At 33.4% G+C, this 12,016-nt stretch overlaps 2 long non-coding RNA genes across 3 annotated transcripts; one reads left to right on the forward strand and one right to left on the reverse strand.

The window, feature by feature from the left end:
- Window positions 1-2,491: 2,491 nt before the first annotated feature.
- Window positions 2,492-7,426, forward strand: LOC127851878 (uncharacterized). 2 transcript variants are annotated; one of them, XR_008036004.1, is made up of 4 exons: window positions 2,492-2,813; window positions 4,158-4,251; window positions 4,675-4,808; window positions 5,367-5,877. It is a non-coding gene; the product is annotated as an uncharacterized LOC127851878 (long non-coding RNA). The 2 variants fall into 2 exon arrangements; XR_008036005.1 differs by adding an exon at window positions 6,270-7,426 and having other exon boundaries at window positions 2,497-4,251; window positions 5,367-6,157.
- Window positions 7,423-10,163, reverse strand: LOC127851877 (uncharacterized). Its single transcript, XR_008036003.1, has 3 exons — window positions 9,899-10,163; window positions 8,782-8,911; window positions 7,423-7,735 (listed from the first exon to the last, which is right to left on the reverse strand). It is a non-coding gene; the product is annotated as an uncharacterized LOC127851877 (long non-coding RNA).
- Between the last annotated feature and the right edge of the window lie 1,853 nt (window positions 10,164-12,016).

The raw sequence follows: 12,016 nt of genomic DNA on the forward strand, positions 1-12,016 counted from the left end.
AAGACACTTTCCGCTTTTATTGTCATTTTCTTTTAAATGAAGTCTCTATTTAGCGATAATCCAGTTTAGACGGAAAGTGTCGTCCCTGATTAGCCACGTTTAAATGGGATGGCATTTTATGAACATTCATGAATCACAGTTTTCACAGAGCTTAATAAAAACAATGCAGCAACAGCATAACTCGTGCGCTATTGCCACAAAACCGCGGCGTAAATTATGACATAAAATACGCTATAAATGATATGATTTTTACGTGGCGTATACACAATTTTGACAATCCCTAATCTTATCAGAGATGTTATCCGTTTAAAAATTAAAGCCTGAAACATTAGCCTAGAGTGCAATGGAGGTGTTGACTATCAGGACGTAGCGGTATTCGTCAGGGTCTAAACGGAACAGAGACTTCAGCGATATTCCCGTGGATCCGATTTCTAATGTCCAAATGGCTTCCACAGGGATTCATTTTTCATTTCCAACTGCACCCGATTGTATAAACAGTTAAAATGTTTCTTTTTGTAAGCAAAATGTCAGTCGTATCTTAAAATCCAGTGTTTTCAGGAGATGACGCAGTTCTGCACAAGTCTTTTTTTCAAAGTTTTTTTCTTCGTCTTAAAAAAATATTAGTATTAAGTTCTTGAGTATGTCATGCGACGGAATAATGGCTGAATATTTGAGGCATATTTAAGCGGCGCCATATTGAAACCTTCCGTCTTCTTACAAAGACTACACACTTTATATAAGGATAATTCCCTATTGAAATTATATGATTTCTAACAATAAACGGGTTATTTTAACACATCGTCGCATTATGGTGTAACAAAGCATTGTCCAGATATTTGTTTCGTTATTTGGTGCAATAATTAGCTAAGAACTCAAATTAACATTTGTGTTTTTAATGAAATTTAAAGGCCATATAGCATAATTAACACGTTAATCCAAACTGAGAACATGTTGTGTACGGACACCTTAACTTTCGTAATTTTGGAAATGACCGATTGAAATTACTGGAAAAAAATAAATCCCTACGATCTGTCAATGTTCTCATCGACGATTTGCTCAATAACTATCAGGGATATTCCGATTAATTTGAGATCCATTACGTTCAATCGATTTAATGAGGACATCATTTTGAAGTTTTCATTACTTTCAAGAGGTCATTTAATGCTACTGACTGCTTATACAAAAACAACTTGCCTAATATCGATAACAAAATGTACATTTGACCTGGCTTTGCCAATCAAAACAACGAGTATACCGACAGTTAAGATAATTTACTCAATGCACGTAAATTTACGTCAAATAGGATTTTGTGTATGTTAAATGATAGATATATATATATATATATATATATAAATACTATCGCCACCTTAGGGCGAAGTGCGCAAAAACACAGCACTTTGGCGATTTTTTTTAACTTCTTTAAACTAAGTTTATGTTTAATAAAAATCTCATAATTAAATAATTTAAGAGAAAAACATTGTAAAACTATGAAAAAATATTTTAAATTTTGCACAATTATATGTTAAATTTCTAAATTTTCATTTTCGACTTAATTCTATTTCTACCTAATGCCAAAAAACCCATATAGAAATTTCACTTTACCTCTTCAATGCACTTGGGAGAAGGGGACTTAATACCGAAAACATACTAATTTACGCTCTACTTCTCTAAGACTGTTGATAAATTTAGCAAAAATAAATATTTAGATAATAAATAATAAATAAAAATATATTATGCCGATACACGTCTGTAAACGTAACAGCATAATTTTATTATGCGTTTATGATACTTTTCTTACAATTTAATATAATATTTAATATTTATAATATTTATGTATTATCCGCGTGCTGATTTTTCTCTGATCTAAAAATAGAACACATACACTAAGTAAATGTTAGGAATTAGGGTGCACTCAGATATATTCGTTTATTTGTTGAGATTCAATTGCTCTGTTCGATCACGACCTCGGCGATGCATTAAATTCATCCAAGTATTGTGTGCTTTTTGTTGGTTACTTCAGACATTTGTGGAACATTCAAGATCTTACATTTATTTCGACTCACCTATGGTCGGTGTTGTGCTAAACCGTTACGACATTGCTTTGCACGAATGAATCAGTGTACGCCTTTTACTTCTGCTTAGTTATTTGTTTACAGTTTAGTGCTTGCATTTATTGCGCCTAATTTACGTCACATTTACTATCACGTGATGCTTCGAATAGCTAATTACCTTGATGGTTAATATTCTTATCAATGTAAGTGTAATTACAAATATTATATAAATTCTAATTTTGATAACTGAATTAGTTCTCTGGTGGATTTTGATTAGCGTCTCTATAATGATGGCCAGCTAATGGTTAAAACAAAAACAAAACGAAACAACGTAAAAAACGACATTGAATAAAAGTGTGGTCATCTGGGAGCCGTTTCATCAACGATTTACGACTAGTTGTAAATTACGATTTACAGGGGCGCCCGATTTACATAAATTACGATGTTTCAATGAAATCGCGTTTCATCAAGCAAATCGTAAATTAAAATTACATAAATTTCATACATAAATATACGACTGGGTAAGGGCACCCGTAAATTAACGTAATGGCGGTCGTTTTTGTCATCCAAGATGGCAGGAGACGAACAATTACCAATGCCAAGGCTTTTAAGGGAGAGATTGTTCTCGAAAACCTTAGAGATGAGAACATTGCTTCGATATATCGTCTAAGTAAGGGCGGAATAGAGCGATTGTTGGTTTTGATCGGGGAAGACATAGCACCAACTTGCCGGCGAGCTCATCCCTTTCATTCCGTCGCTTAGGTATGTAAATAAGGCGAAGAAATCATTGATTTAAACAAGTATAATTATAAAATTGTATTTATTTTCAAATAGCAAATAAGTAGCATTTAACCCAAAAACTTGAGAGTAGTTGCCCTTTGTTTACTTAGCATTTGACAACTCGGATTTTGCAAAATGGTTGAAGAATAAGTTATTGTTGTATCTTTTCTTAATAAAAGCATTCGATGATTACCGTTATTAGTTTAAGCATTTATTGTTGTGTTTCTTTACAAATGACTTTATGTTAAACTCATTCTATTTTGTGTCGACGTGTACTTATCGATGACTTTAAGTGCAGACTGATTTACCCCACCCGCTAATGTTGAACTTGTAGTTGTTCTACTTCCAAATGTTATGATTGAACAATACTTTACCTCGAAATTGTTGATTATAACATCGTGATCATGAAAATGAATATGACATCATGATGTTGTTTGTGTTTGCTATTTTTAAACAAGTTATTGTATTGGTTAGTTATGTAGATGCTGAGTAATGGTACCTTATGTATTTAATAATTGTCGAAAAATCAGCTTAATTGTTTCTATATTGTTCTCATTTGATTACAATGTTGTTCGATCGGTCATTGTCAGCTCGGATACTACTTACCTGTACCCCGGGTACTCTTTAAGTATACTTACATGTAGAGCTAACCCTGTTACAGTTAATTATTAACTTAATTTTCTTTAATATAGCCGGCAATTTAATGCTAAATGGGTTGTTGTAGGCTTAATTTTTTTAATTATGTTCACATTAATGTCATTTTTTTTCTCAAATAGTCTTTATATCATCAAAATTTATACTCAAAAAGCATGTTGATGCAGTTTTTTCAAAAGGTAAGTTTAATTTAGATAAACAATATGGCTTTACATTTATCTGTAGTGCACTGTACCACATCGAATTTTGGGCAATAATACAACTCGGGTACAGTCTAATAAGGACCGGGTACGTTTAAGTATATTAACCTTACCCGAGGTACATGCAAGTATGCTTAATGATACCAGGGGTACATGTAAGTAGTACCCATGCTGTGAATAACCAATCGAGCGTGAGTAAAGTAGATTGTACCTTATGTCTTTAATAATTGCAGAACAATTACCTTATTTATTTCTATATTGTTTCCATTTGATTACAATTTATTTATTTGTCAAATTCAATTCTGCAGTGCTATAAATATGCACCCCCATCCCAAAAATTTATTTCGTGCATATTGATGGGGCTTTTTTATTTATTTACTCCTTTTCTGCATTCCTCCCTTTTGTGTTGGTAATGTGAACATGAAATGATGAGCACTTTCATGTTAATGAATAACTTTTATTTTTTTTATAGATTTTGGCATATTGCATATTGCCAAGGGAGATGTTTACTGAGGATTCCATGCCATTAATAATTATATGCAGGCTGTTGCTGATGCCAGCATGAGGTAAATGTAAATACAGTGTTATGATTCATTACCTTATCATTAAATTTGGTATTAAAGCAGATAAATACCATAAAAGGTTGAAATAAGCGTAATGCTTATCATCTTTGACATCTAATAATCATTAGTTACGTACATGCGCAAAAATCATTAACTACCACAATAAGCACTATTAGCACTGTATGATCAAGCTTTTGTTCTTTTATGTGTTAGCCAATGCAGCTATCAGTATTATCTTTAAATATTGTCTTAAGTTACATTATTTCATCTAGGTAAGGTAACTAAAATATAGTGATTTGATAATACTTAAGCTAGTTTTGTGAAAATTATTGAGATGCTTTCCTACCTTAATCTAACAATATTAACTGTGGACTGCTGTTTTATCAAAGACAAAGCAACTGCCCAATAAAATATTTCAATTTACAGCAATATCTGAGCACCAATGATGAGGGTCATCTGCTGGGAGATAGTGGGTATCCGTTAAGGACTAACCTGATGACCCCTTAACCTCATCCCTCCCATGCTGCGGAACAGGCCTACAATGACCATCTATGTAGAGGGTGGGTAGTAGAAAGGGCATTTGGAGTGTTGAAATCACGAGATTGGTAACATATTATATAGGTTGTGAAATATAAGTCTTATTAGTGCGAGATCAACTTACCACACAGTATTTAAATGAAGTATTAGTGCCAATCTCTTTCTCACAGTGTCTTAAATCAGACGTAACGTCTAAAGCTTGATAACGTACAACTTTAATAATCAAATTTTAGAATTTATATGTAAAGTAACTTTTATAATAACTGAGGGTTGTTTGCATGTGTAAATATGATGTTTCATAAAAAAATGTCCGTTTAAATAAACTGATGATTTATTCATTTTATTTTAAATCTTAAAAATTCATTTTGCTTATCATCAGACTCTATGTATGAAATATTGTTTAATAGTGCATTTAAATGATATTATGCATTAATAGTGAATACAGGCACAAATAAAGTGTTTTGTAGGCTATATATTATATATAATTTATATTGAAATTAAATTAATGTCAATGGTATCAGGACAATTTAGTCACTTAGACAAATGTCTATGTTAAAGAAATACATTTGATATTTGTTTAGATATCTGCATGCCACTGGTGGATGTTGGCCTTTCAAGTCCAATAAGTGCTGTGAAATATCAACTGTGTACATGCCCCTGCATAACCTGTGTCTGGATTCAAACGTTCCACTGATAGAGGAATTGGTTGGAAATGAGATGGAACCGGAAGTTATGAACAACACACCAGTACATCGAGCAGCATGTGATAAGAGGCAGCAGCTGATCAAACTGTTTCATAAAATGTGTTAAAAATTTATAGTTATAAATGTTATAAAGTGATAGATGGCTCGAGTCTTCTCTGAATAGGCAGAGCTACACTACTCAGCCAAATGGCGTAAAGTTGTGTCATAGCTGATTTGGAAGGATTGGTATTCCTGGTCGTCTAGACACAATAGTTACAACAGCTGATGTTTGCATGTTTTATAATTGTGTATGCATAATTTGTCTAATATTTACTTCAAGGTTATAGGTTTGTGAAAGAAAAAAATGTCAATGTTCTGAGGACCAATAAAAAAAGTTATGTGTTAGGTATTACCAAGTGCTTGATTTAATATTTATTTTAAAGGGAACTTTTCCTTAATTTTGGCAGATATTCAAGTTTTTCATTAAACGCTTTTATATTGATACATGTAAACACTGGATCTAAAAAGCTCCAGTAAAAAAAGAATACAATTAAAGAAAGATAAAAAGTAACTCCTACAGGGCTCAAACCACTGACCCCTGAAGTAAAAGCCTCACACTAAGACCACTTGTCCGTCCATGTTGATACAATGAGTGATGTATTTTACACTTTATATAAGCAATCCTCATCGTGTCACAAAATATTACGACAACAAGTGAACTCTACAAATTATTCAATCGTCGAGTGTTGCAGCAGATAGTTGCAACGCTTTAAAATTTTCAAGTTTTTAAATCGTCAAAAGTTGCATATAATGGATATTTTAGAGCATGGTAAATGTTCAGTATTACTGTTTCCTCACAAATATCATAACTACAACAAATGTTTGCGAATCTTAAACTTATTTTTTTTAATTTAGTAAATTTACCAAAACTGGAAAAGGTCCCTTGAATATTGAACAGTTATCTGAGCTCCAGAAAAGATCATATACTCAAGGTACTTTTCCCCATTAACAATTATTCAAGTGATATTTTACCCACTGACTTTCGCTCTAAAAGGTGTTCTCTGTAATGAACATTCTCAAAGCCACATTAAAACAAGGGCTGTTAGTAAAACATGCATGCCCCCCATTTGGGCTGTCAGTTGTAGTGGCAGTCATTGTGTGAATACGTTTTTTGTCACTGTGAACTTGACCTTTGACTTGGTGACTTGAAAATCAATAGGAGTCATCTGCCAGACATGATCAATGTACCTATGAAGTTTCATAATCCAAGCTGTTGGCATTCTTGAGTTACCATCCGGAAACCATTTTACTATTTTGAGTCACCGTGACCTCGACATTTGACCTAGTGACCTGAAAATCAATAGGGGTCATCTGCAAGTCATGATCAATGTACTTATGAAGTTTCATGATCCTAGGCGTAAGCATTCTTAATTCATCATCTGGAAATCATTTTACTGTTTCAACTCACTGTGACCTTGACCTTTGACTTAGTGACCTGACAATCAATAGGGATCATCTGCCAGTCATGATTAATCTACCTATGAAGTTTCATGATCCTATGTCCTAAGATTTCTTGAGTTATCTATCATCCGGAAACCATCTGGTGGACAGACCGACCAAGCAAAACAATATACCCCCTCTTCTTTGAAAGGGGGCATAAAAAGTGGGCTTGTAAATGTAACGGTACTTTATAATAATAAGTGTGCTGTCTATAAATATGGATATTATTGTCATAAAAAAATAGAAGTTTTCCAATATATTAGATTGTTTCCGAATGTATTTACTAAACTTTACCCCTTTATGAGTCTCTGTTCAATTATTTAGTCATCTACCGTTAAAATGTTGTTTACCTGTGCATTTTTTTGTATTTTTATTGAAATGTTTATGATAATAATGTTTATAGTATTTGATAACAGTTGCTATTACACTAGTTTTCAATGAATAAAACACAAAGAACATTCACAAATATTTATTATTAATCGGGAAGTAAAATATATTAACTGGGCATGGTATTATAATTCATATGACAATTTATATCTTACATGACAGTATGTGTAATAATAAGTTTCATGGACTCACTGAACACCATCACATGTAAAATCAATTAAAAGTTCCAGAAACAATTGAGCAATTTAGAAGATTTTTAAAGAGAAACCAGTTCCTCATGATTATTGCTTATGTCCCTCTGAATGGCATATCTTCCCCTTGACGCCATCAACATCTCCTCCCGAGTTTTATTACGCTGTTGCTTCATTCTTCACATGTTGCTGCAAGCAGATAGGTATAGGTGTTTATTTCTATCCAATACGCCATAGTAGGCACATGAGGACAACATAAATTCACAATAAAATTAACAACAACGTAGGCAAAGCAAAATGCAAAAATAATAAAGATAATAATACACACGCACGCCCATACGCATACACCCACACTCACACACGCGCACACGAATACACCCACTCCCATACACACATGCCCACACTCACAAGTGAACTAAACATACATAAAACGTGCATGGACAACACAATAATCATGAAAACAAGCGGAGAAGCCCATTATGAGTGATAAATAATTATAATAAAAACTAGTTTATACATTTAACAGAACTAAATATTAAATACACAACATATGACACTATGTTCATAATAAGTAAGCATGCCTACATGACCTGGTTTTGTTTCTGAAAGTTGGTTTTTGTACTGCAAAATTAACCTAGCTTTCTGAACTTAAACTCAACATTTGTGTGTGACACTAATGCTCTACATTCCAATTTCTTTTTTAAGTACATGGATGTCGAAAGAATTAAATAAAAAATACCTTGACACACAAGTTTATACCCTGGTAAATAGGTTACCGGTAATAAAGTTAAATGAAAAAATGCAGCAATACTTTATCCCCATAAAACAGAGTACAATGAAAAACAAGAGCACCGCATAACAGGTGTGAACGCTCGGCTACGGGTGCATTTTTTAACGAATAAAAGCTTGTCAGAATTATTTTAAGGTCCTTCACCTTTGACCTAGTGACCTAAATATGGGTGAGGCGTGTAGAACTCGTCAAAGTGGAGCTGCATATGAAGTTTCAAAGTTATAGGTGGAAGCACTTTGATTTTATGGCCAAAGTTCAATACATTGACAAAATGTTAAGGACTGAGCATGACACGGACGACACGACACGCTGGCTATGACAATACCTTGGGTTTTCTCCGAAAACAGCCCAGCTTTAAATTGAAAACATAAATTGTTACATTTTCATTGTAGGAAATAATTAGCAGTCAGCTTTACTATAATCTATAGAAAAAATAAATAATTACTAGTTGTTGCTTCTGCCTTCAGTTTTATGTTTTAATGTAGCTGAGTGACACAACTTCTGTTTGAGTTTTGTCAACCGTGTTCTCTGTCCATTCAATTTTGGTCCTTCAGCCAGTAATAACATTTTCTTTTCTGGAAAAACAAAGAAATGAAAACTGCATTTGTGATCTTTACATGTAACACAGTTTTGCAGAGAAAGCAATATAAATCAATGATGATTATTTAAATCTTGTGAATCAACACTATAATAAATTATTGTGGAAAATGATATTTATTTAATGCTTTCTGGTGGTTTATAGAGAAATATCGGTGGATTAAAACGGATAATTTCACTATTTCAAACAATGAAAATTATCAGTGAGAATTATCGATAATTTTCATTGCTTAATGTGAAATGACGTCATTTATTTGACAAAATGACGACATAATCCCAACGACACTCTTAAGTAAAACTCTTTAACAATGTATATAAACTGCGAAAAAAGCATAAAATAAAAAGAAAATTTGTTGGATTCGGTGAAATATTGATTTTAATTCACTCGTGATCATAGAAAATATATATTTTCGTTCGTGGCTGCGCCACTTGTGAAAATATCATTGTCTATAATCACTTGTGAATTAAAAACGATGATCCACCGAATCCAACAAATATCCCCTATATAATAGACAAACAAATAGCATTCTCAATGATATGACATTTGTGATTACTAAACATGTTGTGTCATGTGAATCTAATACCTTATTGAAATAAAATATTTGATAATTGAACACAAAAATGCTGACATGACAAACTTTCAATCCATGATGTCTTGTTATTGTCAGCCTGAATTCCGATTGGTCTCTATTAAATTATATTATTAAACTGTTAATTGATCTACACCACAGTCACATTTCTGCATAGAAATAACAAAACAATTAATCTTACCAATACATTTTTATTCATGGATAAAGAAAATAAGCAAAAAATCTTCATTCTTGTCAATATCAATTGCCGCCTTAGAGTCTTTTGATGATTTTTGCTTTGGCAGACACTTGGCTGAAATAATTCGTGTTCAGATTTATCCTGAACGCGAATTATTTCAGCTGTCTTCATTCATAACCAACAAGTTCTCAACTCACATTTCAACCGTCTCCATCCAAAATAACTTCTTTTTGCGTTTAGTAACGGAAGGAGAGTGTCGGCCAAACAGCAATCGGTAGCCTTCCACACCGGTCTACACGTCGTTTTCCAGTGTTTGTTTTTGTTTCGATTCACAACTAGCATTGTTTTTGTTAGTCCAAATAATTAGACGTAATTCGACCTCTTATTTATAGGAGTATGTTTTTTTTGTGCGATGTTTGCCTTAGCTGACAGAACGCGCGAAAATTACGTCATGCAATTTTTCAGACTGTGTCACTATTTTTTTCGGTTACAAAATACGTATATTTAAGTAGTCGTATTTTATGTATGTTGCATTTACGATTTCGTTGATGAAACGGAGTTTATGTAAAATCGTAAACGACTACATTAATCTCGATACATAATTTACGATCGTATAAAAATACGTAATTATTGATGAAACGGCCCCCTGCTTCGAACGTTCATTAAATACATAGCATTGCGAATTTAAAACTATTTGAGAGATCCCGAACCTCACACTTAGCCCAGCGATATAAAACACACATAAGTGTGAATAATCTTTTGTAATACAAATTGAAAGGCAATAAAAGAGAGCTTATAAATAATTTAATAACGGCTGGATTAATCAATGGTTAGAAGAAACCAAAGCAACAGAGTTATAGTTTTCTGGGGCACGATGCAATGAACGAAATAACAAGTATCAATTTTTCTTTTCGTTTGAACAAAAAAAAAAAACACAAATAAAACGCGTCTGCTAATTTATTTGATGCATGTATTTGGTTTTCACTTACGCCAGTATTGTATCGAAGTATATGACAACGCATTCTCTTACTGTCGTAAAAATAAGACCTCTCGATATAAGATTTAACGATATGAAATAAATGTATACTTTATTATTATACTTTAAGAAGAAGAAAAAACAGACAAACAAACATAACAGTGCACTCACACATATTGTGTATTAACTATTATACATAATACGGGTTCGATACATACAATATTCTCATTTGTACGAAATATTTGTTCTGATATCGCATAATTGGTATGCAATTGTCAAAAATTGTACGCCTGAATATTCATATACGTCTATAAATAAGCATGTTGCAATATACATATATTTTGCCATACAAGTTTTATAATTTCGCTTGCATCTTTCTATTTCTATGCATTTCCAGCATTTGAAGGGAATTTTAAATACAGCACTGACCGCAGTTTTATCTGATATTTTGTGATGCTATGCAATGTAGGACCATAGGCGGATCCCTAAAATCGCCAAAGTAAAGTCAATTCATTTGATGTTTAACACTTAACTAGATCTTAATCACCTATTTAAACATGTCAAAGCATTCAACATCACTATAATCGTGGCGCTTCTGGGGAGCTTTGCCCCCCCTGGACCCCCAAAACGATAAACTATGCACTTTTTTGGCATTAAAAGAAGGTACTTTGATGAAAGTATATAAGGCGTGACATGTTCGAGAAGTGGTTGTCAAAGCCTTCAAAATCACTAAAATCGCGGAGCTTAGGGGGGGGGGGGGGGCTTCGCTCCCCTGGACCCCTATCACTATGCCCTGCACCCACCAGAGGTTCTAGCGGCCCCCCTGGACCACCGGCAAAACTTTGAATATCCCGCCCCCCCCCACCCCAAACCAGATATTCCGGAGCCGCCCCTGTGGACGGGTTGTTGTTTTGAAAATCTTTCTAGGGAAGCATATTTGTTGTAATGTATATACCCTGTATTGTTCGTACCCAAATGTTTTTTCGTACCCAATTTTGTTTTGGCATACTTTGTTTGTACCCTGAAGTTTTGTGTTTTGTTACCGTTTTCTAAAATATGTATCTTGGTGGATTTGAGCACTTAATACAAGTAAATGTCCAGCGTAAAGAAGCCTGTACGTCAGGTATACCCTTAACACAGTATTGAGTCGAGGTACCTGACAGCTTTCATGTTTGTCGTCGGATAATTGACGTTCAATTTATATAAAGTAAATAGTCTATAAAATTGATCTTGGCAACAAAAATGTTCACACCTTAAAAAGGCACTTCACCATTTAAACTGATGTTAAATTTAATCCCAACTGCTTAGTTGAAGTAGTTTATTAATATTTATGTTGAGT

This window comes from Dreissena polymorpha, chromosome 11 (genome assembly GCF_020536995.1).
Source record: "Dreissena polymorpha isolate Duluth1 chromosome 11, UMN_Dpol_1.0, whole genome shotgun sequence".
NCBI lineage: Eukaryota > Metazoa > Mollusca > Bivalvia > Myida > Dreissenidae > Dreissena > Dreissena polymorpha.